Source organism: Psammomys obesus, unplaced genomic scaffold (genome assembly GCF_907164565.1).
Source record: "Psammomys obesus unplaced genomic scaffold, mPsaObe1.curated_primary_1811, whole genome shotgun sequence".
NCBI classification, from domain to species: domain Eukaryota; kingdom Metazoa; phylum Chordata; class Mammalia; order Rodentia; family Muridae; genus Psammomys; species Psammomys obesus.
Genome location: NW_026590677.1, coordinates 4,298,571 through 4,324,405, shown reverse-complemented (window position 1 = coordinate 4,324,405; position 25,835 = coordinate 4,298,571). Strand labels below are relative to the sequence as shown.

Below are 25,835 nucleotides of genomic sequence, written 5' to 3'. Positions count from 1 at the left end.
TAGTTCCTGATCTTTTCTCTATGTTCTCCAGATCCTGGTTTTTCTCTATTTGTGTTTTCTTTATTGATTCTAATTTTGTTTTCATGTCTTGCACCATTTCCTTCATCTGTTTGAATGTGGAGTCCTGCTTTTCAATGACAGCTTCTATTATTTTTGTCTGTTTCCTCTCTATATACCACTAATTGTGCCTCTACTTCTTTGGCTATAATTGCCTATATTTCTATGAGAGCTTTGTTTGTTTCTTCTTTATTTGCCTTCATTTGTGTGGACATTTCTTTGAGAGCTTTGTTCATTTCTTCTTTGCCTCAATTTTCTTGTTCATTTCTCTGAGAGCTCTATTTTTTCCTCTTTGTTCGTCTTGATTTTTTTTTTGGCTATTTCTCTGAGGCCTTTGTTCAGTTCATCTTTATGGGCCTCTATTAGCTGGAGAAACATAGTTTTGAGGTCGTTTTCTTGTATATCTAGTGAATTGAAGTGTCCATTGGTTTTTGGGGTTGCTGGTGAGGTCATTATGTCCTGATTTTTCTTGGGTGTGTTCTTACGTCTGCCTCTAGCCATCTGGTTATTTATAACCCTCACTGTTTGTTCCTCGAGTTTGTAGTTTGGACTATGATCATCTCTTTCTGTTTTCTGAACTGTTTTATCAGGAATATGAGAGAGGTTCACTGGTTTGAGAGTGTGCATTGTGGTTTCAGTTTTGCCTAAGTGAGGAATGTGATGCTGGCGCTATTCGCGTGTGCTTTTAGCAGGTGCAGTGTGCATGCGGGGATTCTCTGACTATTTCAGTGGCCTTCAGGCCACAATATGCAGTTCTGTCTGAGATCCAGGGATTGTTTGCCTGGATTACACTGGTAGACCCACAAGGCAGAGGCTTCAACGTTGTGGTCACTATCCCAAGAATCCCTATTGTGCCCTTCGCTAGGGGTGTGGGTGGCAGGGATCTCATCTGGTTGCTTCTGTGGAGAGGCCCTGGGTCTGGGGCAAACTCTCCCTAGAAGGCTCGCTCACTCTCTTGCAGGACCAGTTGGAATGCACAGGGGTTCCCCTTGCTCTCTACTCTCTGATTTGGTCCTGCTGCTGAAAATGCCCGGGTAGGCTAACAGTCAGCTCTGTGACACTGTGGCGGCAGGACTTGGTGTCCACCTTTCCTGTGTGCTGCCTCTCTGTCCATTCCCTCTGCTAGGAGGGGTTATGTTGACTGTTCCCAGGGTAGCACAGGAAAGAGTTGGGTTGAATGTTCTCAATCCCAGATCCTGGGCCCAGATCTCTCTGCCAGAAGCAGCCTGATGGTAGAACCTATGTTTGCTGATTCTGAGAGAGTACCAGGTATGGTTGAGTGTCCTCAGATCCAGAGCTTGGGTTTCTCTGCCAAGGGGTCGCTGGGTGAGCTGGAGAGGGGGTGCTGTGTCCTGTGGCAGGCTGCCTTTCTGTCCTTCCCCTCTGGCCTTCCCCTCTACTAGGGCAAGCTTATGGCAGAGTTCTCAGGTGAGTGCCAGAAGGGGTTGGGACTTCTCAGTCCCGATCCTGAGCCGGGGTTTCTCTGCCAGGGGTCAGGGGGCTGCCAGTGTTAGGACAGTTCTAGACCTTATTGCGCTGGACCTGGGAGAGTCTCAGGACGTGTTGAATGACCACAGTCCCAGATCACGAGCTGACGTTTGTTCGCTAGGAGCACCCGGCAGCACTGGGGTCGGGGTACTGTGAAGCCGCTCTGTGCCTCTCTATCTCTCTGCTCCACAGTGGCAGGGTTATGGCGGTGTTTGGGGGAGTGCCCGAAAGGATTGGGTTTTCTCAGCCCTGATCTCGGTTTTTTTTTTTTTTTTTTTGTGGGAGCTGCAGCTCTCGCTGGGGCTGGGGTACAGACAGTGTGGTCCCTGGCAGATTCTGCTGGACGCCTCCTGCCTTCTCCGAAGAGAGAGTAGGGTTTTGGGTGCCAGGAAGTGCCCGGGGATCACTTCTCGGGGTGTCTCCTTCCGGCGGAGTCTGCGGTGACCTGATTCTAGATGGACTCAGATCATGGTTAGTCTCTTTCTTCTTGGAAGTCTAGATAACTCTGTTCTGGGTTGATCAGCCCCTTCACTCACCAATTTCTGTGTTGAGGGTCCTCTCCCCTTCAGCTAAGCTGCACACTAGCCGCTGCCATCTTGGAAGTCAAGGTGAAATTCTTAAGTGAATGAAGCTACATGCACTGTCCTCAAAAACACTGGTATGACTAGGTAAATAAAATTGCCCTTGTAAACAACAACTCTAAGTACATCCACACTACCATATATTCTAACATCCAGTTGAACTCCTTCCCCTCTCCGGGGACTAAACAAGAATCTTTATTGGCCACAGCTACTTGAGAGGAATGAAGGGGAAAGAGTGGTGGCACCCATCCATACCAGACCTACAGGGTTTTATGGACTTGTAGGTAATGGAGAACTCGGCCAGGTAATGGCAGATCATCTCTGGCTTTATCTCCACCTGGTTGGAGGTCTTGACGTTGCTGTTGTACATACCAACCATGCTGCCTTTCATCTCTGGAAGAATGATCATGTTCCTCAGGTGGTTGTTCACCATCCTAGCTACTCCAGGGGTGGAGCCTCCTTCTTGGCCTTTTTCAAGTACTTGAAAAGTGATTGCGGCTTCCACCACAGGGCACAGTTTAGGCACTTCCTACCATCAGCTGCTCATAGGATATCCCCAGAAGTTGGTAGAGCTCCACACTACTGGTAAGTGAACTTATGTAAGGTCCACTTCTTCTCCTCTACTTCAGCCATCACTGGATGCTCAAAAAAGGAAGCTTTGGCTGCCTCTTCCCCCATTGAATTCTTAACATTTTTCAACTGTCCAGGTGAAGCTCTGTTTTCCCCATTATTGGGTGATTTTGTTTATATGCACATATATATATATATATATATGTGCATATATATATATATATAAAAGCTTCAACTATGTTAGGTATTCATATTACCTATTAAATGATTCTTCATTTTAGTTATCTCTCTTCATATTCCCTCTCTCATTCCCTTTTCCTTTCCCTTCCCTATTTGATTTTCTCATTTCAGGCCCCACAGCCATCTAACCATCCATCCATCTATCCATTTATCACTGGGTCTGAGTCTGAGTTACCTCACTCCAGATAACTTTTTCCATCCATTTATCTGCAACTTTCATTATTTTGAATTGCTGAGTATGCTCCACTGTGTAAATGTACATAATTTTCTTCATTCATTCATCTCTTGTGGGGTATCTAAGTTGGTTTCAATATCCAGCTGTTATAAAGAGAGCAGCAACAATGATGTTTGAGAAAATGTCTATGTAATACTTGGCTGTATGCTAAAAAGTGGTATAGCTTGTTCTTGAGGTAAATCAATTACCATCTTTTTGACAGACTGCTACTTATGGCTACTCATGGACAGATGATTTTTTTTATAAAGCAGCCAGAAATACACATTGGAGAAAAGGAGACCATCTTTAACAAATGATGCTAGTCAAATGGGTATCTGCATGAAGAAGAATCCAAATAGACCTATACTTATCATTGTGAAAAAAACTCAAATCTAAATGAATCAAGACCTCAACATAAAACCAGATACACTACATCTAATAGAAGAGAAAATGAGGGAATAACCTTGAACTCAGTAGGACAGGAAATAACTTTCTGAACAAAGCATTATTATCACAGACAGACACTAAGATCAACAATTAATAAACAAGACTTTGTGAAACCGAGGGGTTTCTTCATAACAAAGGACACTGTAATTCCAACAAAGCAGAAGGCCATAGAATGGAAAAATATTTTACCAATAACACATCAGTAGATGGCTAATGTCTAAAATATATAAAGATCTCAGGAAACTAAATAGCAAGGAAAATAATCCAATTTTAAAATGGGGAACAACTCTAGACAAAGAATTCTCAGAAAAGGAAACTGAAAAAGCTATTTCCTTTTTAATCTAAGATGAGATTTAAATTTTCAGTTCTACCAGGCTTTTACATGCTTTATTTTGAACAATTCTGATTATTTTTTCTAGCTATATTAGATAATGTTAAATAAGTTAATTAATATTTAATATTTTATTGCTGTTCAAATACCTACATGTGATTGTGTTATATGCATATATTGAAGTTGCTATTTATAATATTTAAATCCTCTATATTCTTTCTCTGTTTCAAAAATAAACTTAGTATCCTATAAAAAAATAAGGAATATCTTAAAATTTACTTAAGATTGCAAAGTTTACAAAGATTACAAAGTCCATATTGCCTAAAAATTCTAAGTTTTTTGTTACTAGTTTTGCAAATATATACTTATATTTTTAAAAACATGCCTGTTTTTGTCTGATAGATTATTTATTCCATAACAAGGATTCTTCATGTCTTTTGCTCTTTGCTTTAAGTAAGTGTTCAATATTTCATGCCATCTCTGCTCCTGCTACAGAGTTCTGTCACAGGCTGAAAACAGTCACAGATAATATGTAAATGACAAGTATGGTTGTATCCCAATAAAACTTCATTTATAAGAACTTGCCGTTTGGTCTGGGGGCAATACCTGGCTGACATGGAAAATGGCACAATCTAAATGGGCTTTACCTAATACAATCATGGCTTGTTTCACTTTCCTAAAGCAGAATGAGGCTGATTAGCCTGTCCTCTAAGTAGATGGTGGCCTACACAATATCAAAGCATTTCAGGGACATTGCCTTGGTCAAGTTATCTGAGAGGAAAGCACTCAATTTATAAAGGTATCAAATCACACACAAAGAAAAGGAAAATGACCACAGAGCTGAACAGGGAGATAGTACAAAAGGCAAATAGTAAACACTATCTCCTCAAGGTAATACTAAACTCTGCCACCTTTGTTTGGGCAGATGAGCTGTGAGAAGTATTTCTCCCTCAGGCCCTGGAAGAGCACTTTGCAGGAGCACTGGAATGCAGTGCTGACACTGTGCAGAAAAAAAAAAAAAAAAACTAATAAGAAGAGAAGAGCTTTTACCCTCCCCATGTATTCTCCCTTTACTGGTTTAATTTAACAATTATTAGATTTTTCTTGTTTATATCACTGCATGGGCTAAAAGTAAGAAAACAGCAAAATTGTTACTAAAATATTGATTTGTCACCAGATTTATTTTTCAGTTTGTTTCTCCAAAAGAAAATATTCAGGTCATCTCCACAAATAGTCCTTGGTTGGAGTATGAGTCTCTGGGAAGTTCCCTGTGTTCAAATTATCTTGTTCTGTTGCCCTGCTTGTGGAGTTCCCGTTCCCTGACATAATCTGATTGGCCTGCTCGTTGATCACTTCCCCCTGAGGGGGGAGCAGCCTTACCAGGCCACAGTAGAGGACAATGCAGCCACTTTTGATGAGAACTGATAGACTAAGATCAGAAAGAAGGAGAGGAGGACCTCCCCTATCAGTGGACTTGGGGAGTGGCATGCATGCAGAAAGGGGAGGGAGGGTGGGATCGGCAGGGGAGGAGGGAGGGGCTTATGGGGGATACAAAATGAATAAAGTGTAACTAATAAAAAAAATAAAAGATTTAAAAAAAAAAGTAAGCATGAAACGAAAAAAAAAAAGAAAATATTCAAACTACTTCAAATTTCCTCTTGAAATGTGCATATGTAAAATTTCTTTTTCCAAAGTCACACACACACACACACACACACCAAGGACATTACAAAACACAAACAGAACTGTATGCTGAAAACATTTGTCCAAGCAAAGTTCAAAGCAAACTTGCTGCTAGAGTTATGAAATGGAATGGATACCACAGAAATATTTGCTCCTTGTCATTAAGAAGAAAAGGTCAAGCCTCTTTGATCAGATATTTTCAGAAAAAAAAAGTGATTTTAGAAAAGCATTTCCATCTTTTTCTGATTCTACTCACAAAGAATAAAATGATTTCATTTCTATTTATGACTATGGGTTTTCAAAGGAGTTGTTTATCAGGATGCCACTCTAAACAGGATTTGAAGAAAGTTGGAGAGTATATTAATTATAGAGTGCTATGGTTGCCTCAATTTCCATGTTAGTAAGTGTTGCATCACTGATTTGGGGTGGCATCTCTTCCATGTAGAGTACTTATAAAAGTGCAAATATATGAACAGAAAATTCTCACTTCAAACAGAAACAGAACTGTTTTGAAAGACAGCCTTTGAATGCAATCTTATTCAAAAAAAGCCAATTTAGAGAAAATAGTATCTAAAAATGTCAACACCTGTATTCTTCCTGAGACTATGCTTTCTTTTGACAACAGCACTGAAAAGCTAAGAGTACTTTGAAAAACAAACATACCCCACTTTACTTGGTTGTAGAATGTGTACTTGGAGATTTTATGGTGCCCCCATGCTTACAATATATTTTCACTAAAAAGCAATATATTTAACAAATTTTATATGAACAGTTGTCTAACCCCACACAGCACATACTGGAAGGTTAAACTTCATTTCAGAAAACAAGTCATATGACCTGTGTGCATGTGAATGTTTTTCCAATATAACTACTTCAACCCAAAAAGGTTTTCTGCTATAATTTTGATCAATTTTTAAAGTTGGAATATAATAAAGAAAATTATGTTGTAACATTGCAAAATTGTGCTTTTCTGCTTTTACAAATTATTGTAAATACCCTTTGATCTGTAAGAAAAATGTCTTTCTCACTGGCAACACAAATCATATTGAATATGACAAAAATTTTTTGTAATAGTTTAAATGAAAACATTGTAGAAGACAATGCTCACATTCCTCTAGAATAGGATAGAATAGATTCAGTTGCCATTGTTAGTTAAATATGGGTGGTATAGAAATTCCACTAATGGTCTGCCTGGAATTTCTAGTAGCAATTTTTAATTATTCATGATGCTTTGTTTCAGGAGTTTACAGCAATAAAGCATACTGAGACAAAAATAGTTATGTAACTCCCAATGGGGGGAAAAACATGAAATTGAGAGGGAGATATATTGAGGATATATTCTGAGAAGAGCTGGAGGGAGAAAGTGGGTCCCAGGAAAAGGTGCAGATCAAAGACCTGCTGCTCCCTGGTCTGTTGTAGGCTTAGATTTTCACCAACCTTTACATATGGTTCTTTTTTTTTTTTTTTTTTTTTTAGTTGGCAGCTCTTTTTTTGTAAATTTTTTTATTTAACTTTTATTAATTACACTTTATTCATTTTGTATCCCCCCATAAGCCCCTTCCTCCTCCCCTCCCGGTCCCACCCTCCCCCCCTTTCTGCATGCATGCTCCTCCCCAAGTCTACTGATAAGGGAGGTCCTCCTCTCCTTCTTTCTGATCTTAGTCTATCAGTTCTCATTAAAAGTGGCTGCATTGTCAGGGTTCTAGGTTATCTCCATGGATAGTCCTTGGTTGGAGTATGAGTCTCTGGGAAGTTCCCTGTGTTCAAATTTTCTTGTTCTGTTGCTCTCCTTGTGGAGCTCCTGTCCTCTCTAGCTCTTACTATTTCACACTTCTCTTAAACACCATTACCTCCCTTCCAGCCCTCTGGCCTTAGATAGGAGATTTGTAGGGAAAAAGGCTATAGGCCTCTTTTATCTACTTCCTGCTGATTATGGTTGATGGGTCTTTATGGGATTACCAAATTTAGTATTCAGGATACCAGCAGTCCAGACCTAAGGCCAAGTGTTGAAGCACAAAGATCAAAGCAGTGATGTCAATCCAAAAAACAAAGCCTCACTATATGTGGGCCTGTATATATTTCAGAGTCCATGCATGGATATCCTCAGTTGGCCAAAGACATTCCCCTCAAACAAGAGAGCTCACAGCAAAATGTCATGTGCCCTCTCACAAGCCAGCCTCCAGCAAACTATCACATACACAGCTTGCAGCAAAACATCATATGACAAAACTGAGTCTTTAAAGAAACCAGAAACTTCCACTTCAATGGGAATTTAACTAACAATAGTATTAAAATTTCTTAGGTTATATTGGAAACATTTGTGTCTGTGGTTGCTACTGTTAACTGAAAGCAGGATTGGGCATATTCAGAAAAATGTTGAGCCACAAACTCAACCTTCTTTCCTTCCTTCCTTTCTTTCTCTCTCCTCCCCTCATTCTTTCTCTCTCTCTTTCTTATATCTGATTTCCTTATATATTGAGTGTGTGTGTGTGTTTCTGTAAGTGTGTATTATAGGGGGATGTTAAGTTCAGGGCAGGGATTGGAGATATGTGTCAACAATTAATACTGGGGACTGCTTTTACAAAGGACCTGAGTTTCCAGTACCCATAATGAGTAGCTTGTAATTGCCCACAACTTCAAGCTCTCTTCTAACCTCTGCAGAACCTGCATGCATATCCATGTATCTCCACCCAGACACATACACAGACTTTGAAATAAAATCTAAATGTAAAAAACTTTATTACTCTGAAAGCTCTTAACTATTATGGACTTCCTACTTACATTTTCTTCCCATAAAACCACTACTAATCTTTGTATAATGAAGTATTATAGGTTTTCTTATATTCAGGAGTACTGAAAACTGTATGTATCATCATTTAACATCCATTTATTTTTCAATTTCTTAGAGGATTACATTTGTTTTACCTCTGAAGCATTATATCAGGCAAAGTAATGACTAGAGAAACGTAAAAATGGTTATGTTAAGATAAACCTATGTTAGAGCAATATTAGTGAATATGAATATAAAATAAAAGTAATACAGGTCGGACATGGTAGTATATTCCTTTAATCCCAGATCTCTGAGTTCAAGGTCAGCGTGGTAATATAGTGAAACCCAGGGCAGCCAGATCTACATAGTGAGATCCTGTCTCAAAATAAAAGACAATAGAGGAATTGATTTTTAATTCATTTATGATTAGTGAAGTCACAATTGTCAAACCTGTGAGGCATAACATAATTTTCCTGTTAAATAACAAAACTAATCTGTATAGTATTTACTCAATTTACAAAAATTTTCTGTCCTAGTTTGCTTTCTACTGCTGTGACAACATCGTGACCCAAAGCAAATTGAGAATAAAAGGGTTTATTTGGCTTGCGTAACCCAATAACAGTTCATCATTGAGGAAAATCTGAACAGGATACTCAAGCAGTAACAAAAGCAGGGATCATGCAAGAAAGGTGCCTACTCTTTTACTCTCCAAGGCTTGCTCAGTTTGTGTTTTTTTTTAAAACAGCTAGGACCATCCATATATTCAGGGCTGGTACCACTCACAGTGTAATCTTCCTCTCATATCAATCATTAATTAGCAACAGGCCACACAGACTTGTCTACTGGCCAATCTGGTGGACACATTTTCTCAAATGACTAACAAGCTCAGTGTCAAAATATTTACAATTTTAATACTTCATCTTTGAAGAAAGAATTGTATTATCACAATTTTAATCACCATTTAAAACATTAGAAACCACTTTTAGAATAGCTACAATGTAACTGGTACTGGGTTTTATTCAAACAAAATATAACTGATAATGATAAATTTATGTACAGTCATTTTCTCTCAGAATGCCAAAAAGCTTTTCAATGATAAAAGAATGGCTGATGTTCATGACAATATGACAAGGTATTTTGGCATCCCTCGAGTGTAACTTTGGCTGATATACAGGTCTCAGAACAACACATCTTTATGGTGTGGGCTAATGGAAGGAACATGATGAATGCCCTTGAGCAGTATAAGGAGGAGAAGCAGCAACAGTGCCTAGGGACAGATGATGATGATTTGTTACTTGAAAATGTCAGAGGGTAACTATTTTCTGCATATTGAGTTAGAAGTAATGCAGAGGTAATGTTTCAGATTATTGTGTAGGGCTTGATATTTTGGATACTGAATCTGAATCAAAATCATCTTATCTCTTAAGCAGGCTTAAGGACAAAAGACATGGCCAAATTTGAAAAGACCTGCAATATTTTGGGATTATGCTGAGGGTAACAGTTTACTGACTGGGTCCATGGCATTTGGAAATGTCTGAAGTTAATATAAACACGCTTTCATTATTTTTATTTCCTGCGACAATTAAAATGTGATTCAGTCTTATACCTGAAATTCATTGTAACCAATGCACCTTCTGTATCATATTATATCATTATATATAATTGATTAAAATATATATTATATGCAGTTTTCAAAACATGTTGAAAAGAAACCACTGTCTACTGAATAAAAAGGTCAGATAGAAGAGACAATGGAATTCTGAAGGAGAACACTGTGGCCTTGATTTCACTTTAAGCATCAGCTTTTTAAGGTGTTGGTATGGTCTCAAGAAAATACTATCAGAGGAGTCTTTTAAATCTTTTCATTGCTATATTTTGACAATTGAGCTTTTAAATTGTTTAGTATATTATCAAACCATGTTATGTTGTAGAGACTCCCAAATTTACCTGAATTCATGGCAATTGCCTCTTAATTTCATGTCACCTTGACTCATCTGAGAAATATAGGATTCTGTGCACCACTATTTTTCATCATGTTTTAAATCAAAATTTCATATTCTCAAGCCCTGAGCTATTAGTGATACTGTTGAACAAGATATGTTTTGTTTCATAGTATTTACAGATTCTAACTGTTATAATCAAATTATCCATTAAGTTATAAAAAGATGTATTACTACATAAAAATTTCATATTGAAGAGAAAAGTTCTCTGTGTTGTGGAGTATTTATTAGACTCTTGAGGGCTGTTCTATGATCAGGCTATACCCTGAATAATCAAGACAAAGAAATATTAAATTATTTAAATTGTTTTGGCACAATAACTGGGCAGGTACAATTTAAACTAATTTTATAAGTTACTTTGGCTATCTCCCAACTGCGTCCCCCAAGTAACTTGCCAATAGGTGGTCCTGTCTGGGCTGGATAATCTCCATCAGGCTATGTCTTTCCTCCATCTTCTTTCTTCTCTTCTCTCTCAGCTTCTCTAGGCCTTGGCCTAGTTGTCCCTACCTATGGCCCCCACCTGGAACAGAATCTCCACCTATCTCTATTCTACCCAGCTACAGGCTTTACCCTTTTTTAAAAAACTCAGTCAGAGAATATTGGGGATCAAAGTTTATACAACATCATTTGGTGTGTGGGAGAATGTCCTCCTCTGGAAAACAAACAGATCTTGGGGGCCCATCTAAATACAAAGAGCACCAGACCAACCCCGAACATCACTGTTTTTTTTTCCCCCTTTCATCTCAGGTACAATGTTATCTGTAGAAATGACCACTCAACGTATTTATATGTACTCTATGTTTGTACACTAGTTCATAAATTTATACTTGTTTTTAAAATGTTTTGTAAGTTGTTATTATAAAAATCAGTGAAGATAGCTTGTATTCCCAGTTGATGGTAGCACATACCTTTAATCCCAGCACTCAGGAAACAGAGACAGGTGGATCTCTGTGAATTTGAGACCAGCCTTGTCTACAAAGCTAGTTACAGGATGGCCAGCACTACACACATAAACCTTGTCTAAAAAACAAACAAAAAAGATAGTTTGTTATTGACTATTATATATGTATATATATACATACATATATACTAACTGAACTTCAAAGGAAATAATTGGTTCTCAACATTCAAATAGAAAGTGAAGGAGGAAAACAGTATGTATCTTTCAATACAAGCCTTCATAACCCTGTACAACATTGTTTCATTTAATGCATAATAGTTTCATTTGTGTGGCCATCATTCACATATATCTAATCTGTTATTCACTGAGAAAGACATAATGAACATACTATAAGCTGTACAGAAAACAGTTTCAATTAATATTAATTGAATTAAAAGTAATCAACACAAATGACATTGTACTTTCCAGAAGTTAAAGCATGAGACAGATGGTAGGGTTTGTTAAATAGCTATTGCATATTCGTCTCTGTAATATACATTCTCAGATTTTGTTGCCTGCTCTAGCTGCTCAGAAGAATTCTTAATTTATTTTTTAAGGTTAAAAAAGCTAAATTGTATGATGGTGTCAGAAAAAAAATAGGCATAACATCATCTACCTCTTAGTGTCCCAGACAAATAAATAAAAAAGAAATGCTTAGGACTCAATATTACAGCATGGAAAATGAGGCAAAAATATGAGAGCTGATCATTCAACATGACAGCTTGAGGCTGAGTAGTAGGGAAGCAGAAAAGCAAACATCAAACACACTGCCTCAGGGCAACACAGGTGCTGACTGACTGACCAACAAATTCAGGGCTTTCTTGGATGTGAATAAGGTCTAATCCACATTTACCCTACAGAAATTTAGTAAGGACTACTTACAGTTTCAGAATCCAAAAGATAATATTAAAAATGTAGATGATGAATCACATTTTCTGGGGGTTTCTAAAGATAAAGAATATTATTTTGAGGGGGAGAGGTCTGGATTTAAAATTCTGAAACATTTTTTTTGAACACATTTTTTTCCCATTTTCAGAAATCCATAAGGATTTCCAAAACTTTCCTTGCATTTCTGTTTGTGGTTATTCTTCCAGGTCTCTCTCTTTCTCTCTCTCTCTCATACACACAGACACACAAATAGATTCAATCAAATTCAATCTCCTTTTAAAAGGATATGGCAAATTAAATGTTATTTTTATTAATTAATATTTCTTGTCCTGATTTTGACCATTATAAAAGAATACATTAGTTTGCATCTTGGTTTATAATAGAAATACTCATGAAGGAAAATACAGGGTTAAACAATTAGAAAATTGTTTCATCATAATTTCATGGAAATATTCATTCTCAAAGTTAATAATTTATTTAATTAAAATTCTCTTCACTTAGTTGAGTGGCTATCTGGTATACTCAATGAGCCTAACTCTCAGCGAGAAATGTATGCTTCAAAAGGCAAGGGAAAGAAACGATGTGATTTTTTTATGACTATGAAAGTAGTCCATGCATATTGTAGGTAATTTAGAAAATGAGAAAATACACAAAAGGGTGGTTTTCTACCATAATTTCACCAATTAGAGTTTAACATTTTTATCTGATTTAAGAATGCTCTTTTCTCAATACACATATGCACATGGAAACAATACCTTATGAATGACAGTACAATAGCAAATGACAATGGCTTCAAGTTCTCACAAACCTTATACTTTGGAATTACGAAGGTATCTGAAAGGGTTAAGATTGGGGTGTCTGTGTATATTATGTGTGTGGTGTATGTACATATTCCTGTGTGTTCTCACTGCAGCTAGATTGGCTGGGCAGTGAATAGCACTGATACATGTGTTTCGGCACCCCTACTACTGGACTTACAAACATATAACAATATATCCAGGTATTGGGTGCTAGGGATCCAACTCAGATCCTGAGACTTGTACAGTGAACACTTTACTCATAGAGCCATCTGGTCCCGGGCCCAGGTTTAATATTTTTTAACTTTCATTAATTACACACTATTACATTTGTATCCCTGCATGAGCCCCTTGTTCCTCTCCTCACAATCCCACCCCCCCTCCCCTTCTTGATGCATGCACCTCCCCAAGTCCACTGATAGGGGAAAACCTCCTCTCCTTCCTTCTGATCTTAGTCTATCAGATCTCATCAGGAGTAGCTGCATTGTCATCTTCTGTGGCCTGGTAAGGCTGCTCCCCCGTCATGGGGGGTGACCAAAGAGCAGGCTAATCAGGTTATGTCAGAGGCAGTCCCTCTTCCCATTAATATGGAACCCACTTGGACACTAAACGGCCATGGGTTACATCTGTGAAGGGGTTCATCTGGGTGTTCTGTTCTAGGTTATCTCTATGCATGTTCCTTGGTTGAAGTATCAGTCTTTGGGAAGACCCCTGTGTTCAAATTTTCTGGTTCTGTTGCTCTCCTTATGGAGTTCCTGTCCTCTCCAGATGGTACTCTTTCCCACTTCTTACACAAAATTCCATGCGCTCTGCCCAAAAGTTGGCCATAAGTCTCAGCATCTGCTTTGATAGTCTGCAGGGCAGAGCCTTTCAGAGGCCCTCTGGGACAGGTTCCCAGCCTGTTTCCTATTTTCTTCTTGTGATGTCCTTCCTCTTCACCTATCAGGATGGGGATTGAGTATTTTAGTTAGGGTCCTCTCTCTTGATTATTTTCTTTAGATGTACAGATTTCAGTAGGTTTATCCTATATTATATAACAATACGAGTGAGTATATACCGTATGTGTCTTTCTGCTTCTGGGACAGCTCACTCTGAATGATCCTTCCTAGGTCGCACCATTTACCTGCAAATTTCATAATTTCCTTATTTTTCAATGCTGAGTAATACTCCATTGTGTAGATGTACCACAATTTCTGCATCCATTCTTCAGTTGAGGTACATCTGGGCTGTTTCCAGCTTCAGGCTATTACAAATAATGCTCCTACAAACATGGTTGAGCAAATGACCTTATTGTGTAGTTGGGCATCTTTTGGATATATGCCTAGGAGTGGTATGGCTGGGTCTTGAGGAAGTGCTATTCCTAGTTGTCTGAGAAAGCACAGATTGATTTCATGAGTGGTTGTACAAGTTTACATTCCCACCAGCAGTGGAGGAGGGTTCCCCTTTCTCCACAACCTCTCCAGCATGTGTTGTCACTTGAGTTTTTCATCTTGGCCATTCTGATGGGTGTAAAGTGAAATCTCAGGGTTCTTTTGAATTGCATTTCCCTAATGGCTAATGAGGTTGAGCATTTCTTTAAGTGTTTGTCTGCCATTCGATATTCCTATACAGAGAATTCTCTGTTTAGCACTGTTTCCCATTTTTTTTTAACTAGATTACTTGGTTTGCTTCTTTTCAGCTTCATTAGTTCTTTATATATACTGGCTATTAGCCCTCTGTCAGATAAAGGGTTGGTGAAGATTCTTTCCCAATCTCTAAGCATTCGTTTTGTTTTGATGACAGTGTCCTAGGCTTTACAGAAGCTTTTCAGTTTCATGAGGTCCCATTTATTGATTGTTGCTCTTAGAGCCTGTGCTGGTGGTGTTCTCTTCAGGAAGATGTTGCCTATACCAAGGAGTTACAGGGTTTTCCCCACTTTTTCTTCTAACTGATTTAATGTGTCTGGTTTTATGTTGAGGTCTTTGATCCACTTGGACTTTAGTTTTGTGCAGGGTGATAAGTATGGATCTATGTGCATTTTTCTACATGTAGACATACAGTTAGACGAGCACCATTTGTTGAAGATGCTGTCTTTTTTCCATTGTATGGTTTTGGCTTCTTTGTCAAAGATCAGGTGTCATAAGTGTGTGGGTTCATTTCTGGGTCTTCTGTTCGGTTCCATTGATTCACCATTCGGTTTCTAGGCCAGTACCATGCACTTTTTGTTACTATTGCTCTATACTACAGCTTAAGAGCAGGGATGGAGATACCTCCAGAAGATCTTTTATTGTAGAAGATTGTTTTAGCAATTCTGGGTTTCTTGTTATTCCATATGAAGTTGAGAATTTTTCTTCCCAGTTCTGTAAAGAATTGTGTTGGTAATTTGATGGGAATTGCATTGAATCTGTAGATGGCTTTTGGCAAGATGGCCATTTTTACTATGTTAATCCTGCCAAGCCATGAACATGGGAGATCTTTCCATCTTCTGATATCGTCTAATTCTTTCTTCAGAGACTTGAAATTTTGTTCATACAAGTCTTTGATTTGCTTGGTTAGTGTTACACCAAGGTACTTTATGTTTTTTTTTTTGTGTGTGGCTATTAGGAAGGGTGTTGTTTCCCTAATTTCATTATCAGCCCTTTTGTCTTTTGTACACAGGAGGGTTACTGATTTTTTGGATTTAATTTTGTATCTGGCCACTTTGCTAAAGGTGTTTATCAGCTGTAGGAGTTCCCTGGTAGAATTTTTTGGGTCACTCAAGTATATTATCATATCATCTGCAAATAGTGGTAATTTGACTTATTCCTTTCCAATTTGTATTCCCTTGATCTCCTTCAGCTGTCTTATTGTTCTAGCAAGGACTTCCAGAACTATGTTGAAGAGATAAGAAGAGAGTGGGCAACCTTGCCTTGCCCCTAATTTCAGTGCGATTGCTTTAAGTTTCTCTCCGTTTAGTTTAATGTTAGCTATAGGATTGCTGTCTTTTGCCTTTACTATGTTTAGATATGTGTCTTGTATCCCTGATCTCTCCAATACTTTAAACATGAATGGACGTGGGATTTTGTGAAATGCTTTTTCCTCAAATAAGGAGATTATTATGTGGGGTTTTTTCCTTTCAGTTTGTTTATATGGTGGATCACATTGACAGATTTCCGTATACTGCACCACCCCTGCACACCTGGGATGAAGCCTACTTGGTCATAGTTGATGATATCTTTGATGTATTCTTGTATTTGGTTTGCAAGTATTTTGTTGAATATTTTTTACATCAATGTTCCTAAGGAAGATTGGACTGAAATTCTCTTTCTTTTTGGTTCTTTGTGAGGGTTAGTTACCAAAGTGACTGTGGCTTCATAGAATGAGTTTTGTTCCTTTTGTTTCTATTTTGTGGAATACTTGGAAGAGAACTGAAGTTAGCTCCTCTTTGAAGGTCTGGTAAAATTCTGTGCTGAAACCATCTGGTCTTTGGATGGGAGATTTTTAATGACCACTTCTATTTCCTTGGGGGATATAGGACTATTTCATTGATTTACCTGATTTAACTGGTCTTGATTCAGTTTTGGTAAGTGGAAACGATCAAGAAGTCCATTTCATTTAGGTTTTCAAATATTGTGGCATGTAGACATTTGAAGTCCTAATGTTTGTTTGGATTTCCTCAGTGTCTGTAGTTATGTTCCTGTTTTCATTTCTGATTTTGTTGATTTGGATGATGTGTCTCTGCCTTTAAGTTAGTTTGGCTAAGGGTTTGTGTATCTTGATTTTCTCAAAGAACCAGCTCTTGTTTTCATTAATTCTTTGAATTGTTTTATTTGTTTCTTATTGATTGATTTCAGCACTGAGTTTGATTATTTCCAGCCATCTACTCTTCTTTGCTGTGTCTGCTTCATTTTTTTCTAGGGCTTTTAACTGAGCCATTAAGTTGCTTGCATGAGATGTTTCGAATATCTTTTTGAAGGCACTTAGAGCTATGAACTTTCCTCTTAGCACTGCTTTCATAGTATCCCATAATTTTGGGTATGTTGTGTCTTCATTTTCATTGAATTCTAGGAAGACTTTAATTTCTTCCCTGACCCAGCTGTCATTTAGTAGCAAGTTGTTCAGTTTCCATTTGTGTAGGTTTTTTGCTATTTCTGTTTTTGTTGAGGTCCAGCTTTATTTCATGGTGATTAGAAATGATACATGGGATTATTTCAATCTTCTTGTATCTGTTGAGGCTCACTTTGTGACCAACTATATGGTCTATTTTGGAGAAGGTTCCATGAGGTGCTGAGAAGAAAGTAAATTCTTTTGCGTTTGGGTGTAATGTTCTATAAATGTCTGCTAGGTCCATTTGATTCATGACCACTGTTAAAGACATTGTTTTTTTTTTTTTTTTGTTTGTTTGTTTAATTTCTGTTTTGTTGACCTGTCCTTTGTTGAGAGTGGGGTGTTGAAGTCTTTTTTTTTTTTTTTTTTTTTTTTTTTTTTTTTTTTTTTTTTTTTTTTGTTTTTTTTTTTTTTTTTTTTTTTTTTTTTTTTTTTTTTTTTTTTTTTTAGAAATATAGGTGCCCTTATATTTGGGGCATAGATCTTCAGGATTGTGATGTTTTCCCGTTGGAATTTTTGTTTGATGAGTATGAAGTGTCCTTCCCCATCTCTTTTTATTAATTTTGGTTGAAAGTCTATTTTATTACGTATTAGAATGGCTACTCCTGCTTGCTCTTGGGTCCATTTGCTTGGAAAGCCATCTTCCAACCCTTTGTCTTCAGGTAATGTCTATCTTTGTGACTTAGTTGTGTTTCTTGTATGCAACAGATGGCTGGTTCTTGTTTACACATCCATTTTCTTAGTCTGTGTCTTTTTATTGGAGAGTTGAGTCCATTGATGTTGAAAGAGATTAATGACCAATGGCTGTTAGATCCTTTTATTTTGATGTTGGCTGTGGTCATAAGTTTGTGTGCTTGGTTGCTTTTTGCTTTACTCTAGTGAGGTTAATTTTTTTCCTGTATTTCCTTGACAGTAGCTAGTTTTCTTGGGTTGTATTTTTCCTTCTAGTGTCTTCTGTAATGCTGGATTTGTGTATAGGTATTGTTGAAATTTATTTTTATCATTGAATATCTTGTTTTCTCTGTCTATGAGGACTGAGAGTTTTGCTTAGTATAGTAGCCTGGGATGCATCTGTGTTCTCTTAGGGTCTGCATGATATCTGTCCAGGCCCTTCTGGCTTTCATAGTCTCTGTTGAAATGACAGGTGTGTTTGTAATGGGTTTGCCATTATATGTTACTTGGCCTTTTTCTCTTGCAGCTTTTAGTATTTTGTTGTTGTTGTTCTGTATACTTACTGTTTTGATTATGATGTGGCTAGAGGATTTTCTTTTCTGGCCTAATTAACTGGATGTTTGTAGGCCTCTTGCATTCTTATAGGCCTCTCCTTTAAGTTGGGGAATTTTTCATCTATGATTTTATTGAAAATATTTTCTGTGCCTTGGAGGAGGGAATCTTCTTTTTCCTCTATTCCCATTATTCTTAGGTTTTGTCTTTTAATGTTGTCTCAAATTTCTTGGATGGTCTGTGTCAGGAATTTTTTAGATTTAATATTTTCTTTGACAGATACATTGATTTCTTCCATTGTATCTTCCACACCTGAGATTCTTTCTTCCATCTCTTGGAGTCTATTGGTTATGCTTACCTCTGTAGTTCCTGTTTTCTTCCCTGAGTTCTTTCTTTCCACAATTTCCTCCATTTGTGTTTTCTTTAATTTTTCCAATTCTATCTTCAGGTCTTGAGTCATTTTGTTGTTTTCCTTCATCTGTCTGGCTGTATTTTCCAGTTTTACCTTCAATTGCTTCAGCTGTTTGTTTGCACAATCCTCTGTTTCTTTTATTTATTTCAGTGATTTAAGTATTTCCTCTCTAAAGCCCAAAATCTTTTTGGCTGCAACTTCCTCTGTTTCTTCACAGATGGCCTTAATCTGTTTTTTCTTTATCTTTTTCTATTTCTTTATTTGTAGCCATAATCTGTTTGTTTTTATCTTCCTATATTTCTTTACAGATGGCCATAATTTGTTTGAGTTTATCTTCCTCTAGGTCTTTATGCATTTTATTTGTTTCCTCTGTTATTTTCTTCATGAGCATAGATGTTAAGTCATCTACTTGAATTTCAATTATGCTGGGGTGTCCAGGGCTACTTGCCCCTGGATAACTGGGATCTGGAGATGCAATATTGCTCTGCCTTTTGTTTGTTGAGATTTTACTCTGGCCTATACTCATTGGGCTATCTCAGGTGTTTGGCGTTAGTTTCTGGTGGTTCCTGCTATCCTGTGGTGGAGAGAATCCTGTTGACAGGAAGATGTTTTTTTCTGAAGGAAACCTCTTCAGCTTTTTGGGTATAGTCACTGTATGGACAGTGTTTTTCAGGAGTTGCCACAGCTCACCTCAGGCATAGAGACCTGAGTGGTAACTGTGATCCTTGTTCGTCGAGAGTGCTCTTCTCTCACCAGCAGAAGTCCTGGAGACAGCTGCCCTGTTTCTGGGTTTCTTACTATAAATTTCATGAGCTGCTGCTCTAACCTGTGTGTCCCTTTTTTTGGTCAGTTTTGTTAGGGATAACTGTTTGCCCCTTGGAGTAGTATCTGGGGGTTGATCTCAGGGTGCCCAAGTTTTTGCAAGTCTGAGTTTGGCGATCTGTGCCCCAGTACCCAAGGGGTAATCTGTGGCGGGTGAATACCACTCTCCTGGTAGCAGCAGGCTATCTGGTGCATAGCAGGTCCCTGGGTTGAGTCAGTCTCCAGGACCTTTTCCAGGGATATACTGGGTGGCCTAAATCTGCCCCCTTTATTTGGTTCCCTGTGAGGATTTCTCAGAACAGTGACTCCAAGTCTCTGGTGTTCTGCGGCACATAGTTCTGTCTGAGGAATAATTGGTACAGAGCAGGTCTCTGGGCTGGCAGCATGCCCTCCCACTAGTCTGTGGGATCTTTTACAGAGGTATACTGGATGATCTAATTTGGGTCCCCATTTCCTTCCTTCCCTGTGGCATTTTTTCCCGACAGGGACTCCCAGTATCTGTTGCCCTGGGGCGCCCAGGTCTGTCTGTGCCAGAGAGCAGGGCATGTAACAACTCTGTGCTTGCGGCTTGAGCCCAGTTCAGTTATGGTGGCTCTTACCAGCTGGTCTGTGAGACCTTTTCCAGGTAAATACTGGGTGACCAATGGCCAGTCCTGCTGCCTTCCTTCCCCGTGGGTTTTTCTCGAGATTGCAACTCTCAATCTCTGGTGTTTTTGTGCCCATCTTTCAGATTTGAAAGATGATCAGGACACGCAGGCATGTGGCTCTGGTCTGGCGACATAGTGCCTGTTCTAACTGAGATCTCTTCTGGGTTCTGGCAGGTGATCTGAGAGTGGACCTGATTGATTCCCACGCTGTGGGGTTTCCTCTCATGTGGGAAACATGATTGCTGTTGTTTTAGGGCCCAGAGTTCAGTCTCTTGGTCGCTGTATGGAAAATGTTGTCCTGCTCCTCAGAAGCAGTGTTCTCCTGTGCCACCAACTTGTCCCTCCGCTGTTTAACTTCTTAAGTTCTTTATGTATTCTTCATATTAGCCTCTGTCAGTTATGTTGGTGAAGATCCTTTCCCATTGTGCAGGCTTCCTTTTTGTTCTGATGACAGAGTGCCTTGCCTAATGAAAGTTTTCAGTGCCATGAGGTCCCAATTATTGATTATTGATCTTAGAGCCTGCGCTGTTGGTGTTCAGTTCAGGAAGTTGTCTCCTGTGCCAGTGAGTTAAAAGTTCTTCCCTGTTTTCTCTTCTAACAGTTTTAGTGTATCTGGTTTAATGTTGAGGTCTTTGATCCACTTATACTTTATTTTTATTCAGGATGATAAATATGGGTCTATTTGCATCTTTCTACATGTAGACATCCAGTTAAACCAGCATCATTTGTTAAAGAAGCTGTCTTTTTTCCATTGTATTGGTTTGGTTTCTTGGTCAAAAATCAAGTAATTGCAGGTGTATGGGTTTATATCTGGGTCTTCTATTTGATTCCATTGATCCGCCATTCTGTTTCTATGCCAGTACCACTTAGTTTTTATTACTATTGCTATGTAGTATAGCTTGAGATCAGGGATAGAGACAGTTCCAGACTATATGTTACTGAACAAGACTGTTTTAGCAATTCTGTTTTTTTCTTTCCATAAGAAATTTATAATTGTTCTTTCAAGGTCTGGAAAGAATTGTGTTGCTATTTTGATGGGAATTGTATTGAATCTGCAGATTGCTTTTGGCAGGATGGTCAATTTGACTACATTAATCCTACCAATCCATGAGCATGGGCAATCTTTTCAACTTCTGATATCTTCTATAACTTCTTCAATTTCTTTCTTCAGAGACTTGAATATATATTTTTTCAATCAGGTCTTTCTCTTCCTTGGTTAGAGTAACTCTAAGGTACTTTATGTTATTAATGGCTGTTGTGAAAGCTTTTGTTCCCCTAATTTCTTTCTTAACCCTTTTGTTTTTCATACATAGGAGGGCTACTGATTTTTTGTATTAATTCTGTATCCAGTCACTTTGTTGAAAGTGTTTACCAGCTGAAGGAGTTCTCTGGTTGAATTATTGGGGTCACTCATGTATACCATCATTTCATCTGCAAATAATAATACTTTGACTACTTCCTTTCTGATTTTTATCCCCTTGATCTTCTTGTCTTCTTGCTCAAGCTAGGACTTCAAGTACTATGTTGAAGTGATATGGAGAGAGTGGGCAGCCTTGGGTTCTCCCTGATTTCAGGGGGAATTGATGTAATTTTCTCTCCATTGAGGTTGATGTTGGCTATAGGCTTGCTGTATATTGCCTTTACTATATTTAGGTATGTGCCTTGTATCCCTGATCTCTCCAAGACTTTAAACATGAATGAATGTTGGACTTTGTCAAATGCTTTTTCTGTGTCTAAGGAGATGATCATGTGGTTTTTCTCCTTCAGTTTGTTTATATGGTGGATTACATTGATGGATTTCCATATATTGAACCATCCTTGCATGCCTGGAATGAAGCCAACTTGGACATGATGAATGATATCTTTTATGTGCTCTTGGATTCAGTTTGCCAGTATTTTATTGAGTATCTTTGCATCAATGTTCATAAGAGAGACAGGTCTGAAGTTCTCTTTTTTGTTGGGTCTTTGTATGGTTTAGGTATCAAGATGACTGTGTCTTCATAGAATGAGTTTGGTAATGTTCCTTCTGTTTCTATTTTGCACAGTAGTTTGAAGAGAATGGAGTTAGCTCTTCCTTGAAGGTCTGGTAGAATTCTGCTCTTGAATCCATCTGGCCTTGGGTTTTTTGTTTGTTTGTTTGTTTGTTTTTTAAAGAGAGACTTTTGTTGATTGTTTCTGTTTCCTTGGCGGATATAGGTCTAATCAATCTATTTACCTGATCTTAACTTAATTTTGGTAAATGGAATCTATCAAGAAATTTGTCCATTTCATTTAGAGTTTCAAATTTTGTGGCATATAGACTTTTGTTGAAAGATTTTTTGGATTTCCTCATTGTCTTTCTTTATGTCCCCATTTTCAATTCTGATTTTGCTGATTTGTACAGTTTCTCTCTGTCTTTTAGTTAGTTTGGCTAATGCTTAGTCTATTTAATTGATTTTCTCAAAGAATCAGCTCTTGGTTTCATTGATTCTTTGAATTGTTTTATTTATTTCTAATTCATTGATTATTTCCAATCATCTACTCCTCTTGTGTGTGTCTGCTTCTTTTTGTATATGTGCTGTTAAGTTGCTTGTACGAGTTGTCTCAAACTTCTTTTTGGACACAATTAGTGGTATGAAATTTCCTCTTAGCACTGCTTTCCTTGTGTCCATTAAGTTTTGGTAAGTTTTGCCTTCATTTTCTTTGAATTTTAGGAAGTCTCTGACTTACTTTTTCATTTCTTCCCTGACCAAGCTGTTGTTGAGAGATGTTTAGTTTCCATGTGTATGAAGGCTTTTTCTTCTTTCTGTTCTTGTTGTTGTTAAGTTTTAGGTCATGGTGGTCTGCTAGGATACTAGGAATTATTTTTATCTTTTTTTTGTATCTGTTGAGGATAACTTTGTGTCAAACTATATGGTCAATGGTTTCATGAGGTGTTGAAAAGAACGTATACTATTGAATGTGGGTGAAAAAATTCTGTAGACATCTATTTGATCCATTTGATTTAGGATTTGCGAGTGTCATTATTTCCCTATTTCGCTTCTGTCTAGATGATCTGTCCCTTGGTGAGAGTCGTGTATTGAAGTATCACACTATTAAGGTTTTGGCATCTATGTGTGATTTAAGTTTTAATGTTTCATTTACAAATGCAGGTAACTCTAGTATTTGGGGCATAGATATTCAGGGCTATTTTGTCTTCCTGGTGTATTTTTCCTTTGATGAGAATGAAGTGCCCTCCTCATCTTTTTTTTTTTTTTTATTAATTTTGGTTGAAAGTCTATTTTATTAGATAATAAGTTAGTTACCTCTTCTTGTTTTCTGGGTCTATTTGCTTGAAAAACCTTTTTTTTCCAGCCCTTTACTCTGAGGTAGTGTTTATTTTTGTTTTCTTAGAGTATAAACACCATCTGCCTTCTGGCCCTTCTGGTTTTCATAGTTTCTGTTGAAAAGTCTGGTATGATTCTGATAGGTCTATTTTTTATGTTACTTGGCTTTTTCCCCTTGATGCACTTAATATTTTTTCTTTGTTCTTTAGAGTTAGTGTTTTGATTATTATGTGATGTTAGGAGTTTCTTTTACGGTCTAGTGTATTTGGTCTTCTGTAAGCCTATTGTATGTTAATTGCCATCTCTTCCTTTATGTTGGTTAAATTTTTTTATATGATTGATTTTTTTTTTTTTAATATTTTCCGGACCTTGGATCTGGGAATCTTCTTTTTTTTTCTCTATTCCTATTATTCTTAGATTTCATCTTTTCATATGATCCTTGATTTCTGGAATGTTTTGTGTTTGGAACTTTTCTAAATTTGCTTTTTCATTGAGAAATGTATCAATTTCTGCAACTGTATCTTCAGCACCTGAGAGTCTCCCTTCCATCTCTTGTATTCTCTTTGTGATGCTTACCTTTGTAGTTCCTGATCTTTTCTCCAAGTTTTCTCCAGGGTTTTCTCTGTTTGTGTTTTATTTATTTATTCTAACTCCGTTTTCATTTCCTTCATCTGTTTGAATGTGGATTCTTGATTTTCCATGATCCCCCTATTTTTCTCTTTGTTTCCTTGGTATATGCCTCTACTTGTGCAACTACGTGTGCATCCATTTCTTTGGCTGTATTTGCCTGCATTTCTTTTAGATTCATTTCCTCTCTATGTGCCTATATTTGTGACTCTGCTTGTGTCTATATTTGTTTGGTATTTGCCTGTATTTCTTCAAGAGCTTTGTTTGTTTCCTCTTTATGTGCCTGTAATAACTGAATAAGCATAGCTTTAAAATCATTTTCCTGTGTTTCTGATGTATTAAAATATCCAGTTATTTTGGATGCTCCTGGTAAAGCCATGATATCCTGATTTTTGTTGGATATTTTCTTACTTTGACCTCTAGCCATCTGCTTATCAGAAACCTTCACTGTTTTTCCGAGAGTCTGTACTTTAGACTGGGCCCATCTATTTCTGGTGTCTGTAGTATTTTTTAGGAAGATGAGATAGGTCTACTGGCTTGAGAGTGGATGTTGTTGTTTCAGCTTTTGCTAAGGAAGGTCACAGGTGTATGAATGGGGATTGGAATTTTTGCTGGAGTCCTCCTTCTTGATAGTTTCTTTAGGTGTACAGATTTTAGTAGGTTTATCCTGTATAATATGTCTAATATCCTCTTATGAGTGAGTATATACCCTGTATATATACTCTTTAAAGTATTCTATCATCTTCATATATTTGGTTTTGAGGCGTTTTTCTTGAGCTTCAACTATTTTAGGATATTCAGGACCTGCTATGGCAGGAGCTTGGCTCTGGTGGAGATATCTTGCAATGAGAGTTGTGTTCTTGTACTGGCATCTAGGCATTTTGCTTTTAGGTGATTATAGGTCTAGGTGCTCATTTCTGGGTTCATCTTTGTTGGGTAGGTGTTTTGTTTTGGGGTTTCTGTTTCCTGTCTGGATGTTCAGAGAATGAATTGGCTCTGTGTTGCCTGTTTAATTGCCCTACTTGGCTGGTGTGTTTATGGGAGTATATGCTGGTGTTAGAGATTGCAGGATCCACAGGAGACATGGAAAAAAGGAAAAGGAGGCTGCAGGTGCTATCCTATTGTGCTGCTAAATAGGAGGCTGATGATTGGGTCTGAGCAAACAGAAAGAGTGGAGGTCTGCTGCCAGCCTATCTGGTCTTCTGGCAAGTGTGGCCTGAGATTGAGCAGGGGTTTGTCTGCCTGAGTTGGTTACTGAGGCACTGCAATTAGTGATAAAAGGGAGGCCATGGAAGGTGATGGTAAGAGGAAGAGGATAGGCTGCTGGTGGTATTGTTGAAGCTCTAGGTGTGAATTTGATGATTACTTCTAGGAGAACAGAGAACTTAACTGCAGATTTTTTATTGAACTAAAATGTCATGTAGGATTGAAGGGTTAACAAAAACAGTCTTAGAAACATTTAAAGAAAACATTACTAAAAAAAAAATTGAGACTAAAAAATAGCTACAGGAAAAAGACCCAAGATTAGCTAAAATATGGATAACCATACATTGTTATGGATTTTGGTGATTCTACTTGATACATGAAACAAATATTGGAGCATCAATCATCTGGCATGGTGCTCAATAAAAGTAGCAGGAAATCTGAGCAAATCACACTTAAAGAGAAGATATGAATACTAAATAGAAATAAGCTTTCTACTTTGTTAACAATTCTGTGTCAATGGC

The 25,835-nt window shown here is 37.8% G+C and overlaps 1 pseudogene; it reads right to left on the bottom strand.

Moving 5' to 3' along the window:
* Window positions 1–2,334: 2,334 nt before the first annotated feature.
* LOC129677676 (40S ribosomal protein S15-like) lies at window positions 2,335–2,759 on the bottom strand (annotated as a pseudogene).
* Window positions 2,760–25,835: the final 23,076 nt, after the last annotated feature.